The 5,445-nt window shown below is 33.6% G+C and overlaps 1 pseudogene; it reads left to right on the top strand.

Annotated features, from left to right (window-relative positions):
- The first annotated feature begins 592 nt into the window (after positions 1-592).
- Positions 593-2,184, top strand: LOC114179676 (annotated as a pseudogene).
- The last annotated feature ends 3,261 nt before the right edge of the window (positions 2,185-5,445 follow it).

The raw sequence follows: 5,445 nt of genomic DNA, 5'->3' as shown, positions 1-5,445 counted from the left end.
TTACCTTTCTGCTATCACTCATGTCATCCCTCATACCAGTTTAACCTAATCTAATCTAAATTTCATACCATCATTTTTGGTCGTCTCAATTTTCCGGAAAGGTCTTATCATGTCTCAAGTAATAATAATTGGATCTTTGACTTAACATTTTCCTCATTAACAACATCCATTTAACAAATATTCTCTTGTTTCGAGTTGAATTATGTTTCGAGAACTTGTAATTTTACACACTGAAAGTAGTTAACATGAAACTCATAACATCATCGTAGATTGTGTTAGTGGTTTAGGAGTTAAAACAAAGGCGTGGTTTTGTTGACTCGGTCTTTTTTGTTAACAAGAAAAGCAAAGCAGACACAAGACACAGATACTTTAATCCCATGATGGAAATTAAATTAAATTAATTTAATTGTGATATAGAAGTTTTTGAGTCCGTGCAGAGGATTAACTAGGTTTTGGTATTGTGAAGGGTAAGATAGATAGCATTGATAGTATTTGGTAGAAGCGCGCATTGAATCGATCTCTTTTAATCTGCTTTACCACCTTTTGTTGTTTTTATTGATTCATGGACATGCTTTTTGCAGTGAGTCCCCCTTTCAGTAAAAACCCGTTCCTAATACTCCCTCTCCCTCTTTCTCTCCTCCTCCTCCCCTCCTCCATGGGGTCCCTCTCTAGGGTCTACCAACCTTTTACACCCATCAAACACCCTACACCATGTTAACTCACACACACACACACCCTTCAAGGTAAGCCTAAGCCTAATTAACCTTCTATTCCTTCAATTCAACCACACAGCTGTCATCCTCTTATACGCACCACTACTGCTGCTACTTTCATTTTACGTTTATAAGGGCCTTTCATTTCAAGTCCTATGATCACACCAAAAATTAAACAAACCCTGTTTATTCTTCTTCCTTCATGCTGCTACCTAGCTACCTCTCTCTAATTTCCTTCCCCCCCTTTTTTTTTAATCTTTAACAAAACCAACAAATTAAACTACACCACACCGATCTGAAGCAGCTAGCCCCATCCCATATTTCTCATATCTGTCGATTTGGTCGACATGGACACCAACCAGAACACCACCACAACTGCATTCACAAATGTGAACACCACTTGGAATCTTGAAAAGATGGAAACGAACGAACCACAACAACAACAACATCATGACCATATTATTCTCCAAGTCCAAGACCCTCTTGCTTCTGGGATTTGGTCCAACAACTACCCCCACACTCATAACCCCAACCTTCTTCAAATGCATCAAACACCCCCCTCGACAACCTCGTCCGTTGTAGCACCACCCTCCTCCTCCTCCTCGGGGTTCCTCGGAGACATACTGGGTGTTCAGAGCATGGAAGAAGAGGAGGAGCCGGAAGAAGAGCTGGGAGCCATGAAGGAGATGATGTACAAGATAGCTGCTATGCAACCGGTGGACATCGACCCCGCCACCATCCGTAAACCGAAGAGAAGAAACGTTCGCATCAGCGACGACCCTCAGAGCGTGGCTGCACGCCACAGGAGAGAGAGGATCAGCGAGAAAATCCGCATCCTCCAGAGACTCGTCCCCGGGGAACCAAAATGGACACCGCTTCGATGCTTGACGAAGCCATCCGCTATGTTAAGTTCCTCAAGAGACAAATCAGGTTGCTTCAATCCATTCCTCACCCTTCCCAGCCACCACAATGCATTGGTTTCGCCACCACAAACGCCAGCACCTTGCTATTAGCCCCTTCCTGTGATTGGTCTTTTGCACCAAACCTGTTACTCAGCTCCACCGCCGTAACCGCCGCCACGGCCTCTTCCTCCTCCATGGACATGCCGGCGGGACTCGGATTCGACGGCCATGGCCATGGCCATGGTTGTGACGGCTCCTCCAGCTTCAACCAGCACGAGGTAATCAGTGAATAATTAGTGGTTGTTGATTAATTAGGTTACATATATAATTATTGTATTGCTTATATGTATATGTATCTATGTATGTCTATGCATGATTGAGAAGTGGTAGTGTATGTTGATGAGTTTGGGGAAACTAAAGGAAAAGGTTGAAGGAGGAGGTAGAGTAATGTTTTAGGGGAGGGTCATGTGTGAAGAGAAAGGTTTGTTAGGATATTGTTGACTAAAGGTTCTGTAGAATAATCATAACGCTTGGCTTCGTTACGTAAAGCCATATATATATATATATATATATATATATATATATATAAATATAATAGAATAATAATGTGTATGCCAGTTTGGGTGTTGGCCGGAAAGTTTGTTTGGCCGACTCTCTTCCGGGAATAAATTCAACTGTGACGTTTGGAACTATATTCAATAATGAACATTACTGATTTCTGGCTATCCCTCTCTCTCTCTCTCTCTCTATCAATACTTTCTGTGCCCTTTCTCTCTCTCTCTCTGTGAGCATAATTACATATATACATGCTTATTGGCATGTGTGCCGCATATACACACACGCACTCAACACTCATTTCTACTCCAACAAGACAACTTAACCAGATGTCATCACAGGTTTTGTGTATCTGATAATGTTCATGCCTAAAGGGGTCAAAAGAGAAAACTCATGGCCAGACAGATCATAACCTAAAGCTGAAAATCCCACTTTAGATCATGCATTTCTTGTAAACCTTTAATTGCAGCTCATTCTTTCCAATGGTTTTTCGATTTATATAATAAAGCAAGTTATCAGCTTAGATATTTAGTTCTTTCATTCTACCTATATTTCACAGACATTTGCATCGTCTTATATTACTATCCTTAACCATTGTTAAGGCTACTCTGTGATCAAATATGTCATGTCTTTCTTTAAGTTATTTTAAGCATCTAACACTAAAGTGTTGATTTACTTTTCTTACCTTTTGAAATATTAAATGTGTTCTTGTTTATAATTATAACTTTTTTCATCACTAACGTCCTTAGTAAATTTCTTTATACTACAGTCACTTCTTTCTTTTCAGTGCCATAAAATCAAACACTAAAACAGATGTGGATTATGGATTCAAAACCTAACGGTTTTCATATTTGCACCCAAAAAGAAACCTTCTTCATCTCCTTATGTGCTTTGTTTCTTTTTTTATTTTTACCTCATCCAATCATCTTTATCCACTTATGTCTTCTTTCTTAGTGAATAAGAATAGAAGGACATTTCGATGCTGGTATGGGTATGGGGAAAACCTGCATTTGCATGCACATGATCGTGCCTCATTTTCTATGTATATATTTCCAGCAAAGTATACTGAGGCCAAATGATATTTTATCTATTGTTTAGTTTAGTTAATAATTTACTTTGTTGAGAAAAAAATGCGTAATGGATTTGAATATATATATATATATATATATATATATATATATATATATATATATATATATATATATATATATATATATATATTTGGATACATATGTAAAACATGTTATCTCTCTCGCACTTTATCTTGATGTCTAGGTCTTAGATGTATATATATATATACTAATCAAACTTGCTCAATTATTTTAATATAAGAAGACAACCATGTTACTTTGAAGTATTTCTTTAATGAAAACATCAAAGTGTATGGTCTAATTAAGATTTAATTTCAAAATCACTAAAATTTTAGTTTTAACTTATTACATGCATTATATTTCACAGGTTTTATTGAAAATGATATTAATAAGTTAAGATATAATAAGAGCATTCTATTTAAATAAAATATTGTAAGACTTAAATATAGGATTCTCTCTCATGAAAAATATTTATTATCTAAAAATATATATCATACTAGTTAGTTTTTAAATGCTAAAAATGAATATTAAATCATTTTGCATTGTAATATATTAAATATTTTTTCAATAAATGTTTCTTATTTGTTCCCTTAACACCTTCTTGTTAATATTTAATTACCTAAAAAAGTACTCGAAACCAGTTTATAGACTGTGAAAAAAGGACTAGTGCTTGGATAATTATTTCCATATGACTTGATTTTTTAACCCTAAAAGATTCTTCTATTTCAAACACAGTTTTCTCTCCGTCTTTTTTAGCTCATGCTTCATGATATTAAAAAAGTGTTTAGGCTTAACTATATATTTTTTTTAATCTCTATGTGAAAGTTTGTACTTCTATTTTATTTCGGAGACAATAATTAAGTTATATTTCTAAAATTAAAATCTGATTTTGTCTTTTTTTTTTCATAAACTCAAATTCTCATTTTCTAATTATGCAAAATATTTGGGTTTATGATTATTTCTTGGATATGTAATAGGTTAAAAAACTTAGTGAATGTTGAGTAAAATTTAAATGATTTTGAATAATATATGATTAGGGTTCGAAGAATGATAGTTTTGAGATTTTTCTTAAACTTGTGGTCAAATATTCTATGTTAGTTTTGACTTGAATGAGGTTGAACACAATGTGATTTATTTAACTAGCTAAAAAATTAAGTAAAACATAATCTGATCACTTTGTCTAGAAGAAAAAGAATAGAGAAACATAATTGACCTAATCTAAAAAAATACAGAAAGTAATTAACCAAGAAACTTGAATGGCCAAAATGATGTTGTTACTTAAAGGAGAAGAACTAAACCTAATACTCAACATATTTCAACAAGAAAAATATATACCATGATTTCCTTTAATAAGATACTGAAGATATATCCTAACTAAAATCACACATTTCCCTGTTTCCCATATTTGAAATATGACTACTCAATTGAAGGAAATGTCTCATGTAATTCATGCATACATCTCCACCATAGTATACTTCATTTACATATACATCAACTCCAATACTTACATATCTCTCAGTGTATAATGTAAGAAATAGAATGTTTAGGTGATATAAAATTTTAAAATAACAATTTTAAATTTCAAGAAGTTTAAATTATAAATAAAAATGATTAAAGTGTGGGTCTTATACTTGTAAACATGAAGTTGCATAATTATCTTAAAATTTATATAACACAATAAAATCTACATAAAGGAAAATAAGTTGTCCATAATATTACTCTTTATATTAAAGATTGCCTTGACATCAACTTTTACACATTCTTATCTCTCAAACATTCATAAAGAAATATTTAGAGAATGCCCTAGATGTGGTTAAAATTCCCTTGAGTCAAAACTAAATCATCCTTAATTTTAACTTGTATTATTTCTAAGAAACAAACACATATATGTTTGTTTTTAATGTGGATATCTGTTTTTTGTTGGGTTAACTACAAACTGCATAACAGAATAAGGTTCAGAATTTGGATTTTCATATGTTCATTCACTTATATTGTGACTGAGGTTGTGTGAAGACATGTGGATATATGTGTTTTTGTGTGCAGACAATGAATGAATGAAAGCAGTGTTAAGTAAAATGTTGAAGTCCATTAAGAGAGCAGTGACTAGGTCATTCATAACGATGAAGAAGAAATAGAAAAATGTGATAGTGAATGGTTATAATTGAGTGTTTTGCAGCCACTAAA

Source organism: Vigna unguiculata, chromosome 3 (genome assembly GCF_004118075.2).
Source record: "Vigna unguiculata cultivar IT97K-499-35 chromosome 3, ASM411807v1, whole genome shotgun sequence".
Lineage (NCBI taxonomy): Eukaryota > Viridiplantae > Streptophyta > Magnoliopsida > Fabales > Fabaceae > Vigna > Vigna unguiculata.
The sequence above is the reverse complement of the archived record's forward strand: the minus strand, read 5'-3'. Positions and strand labels throughout refer to the sequence as shown.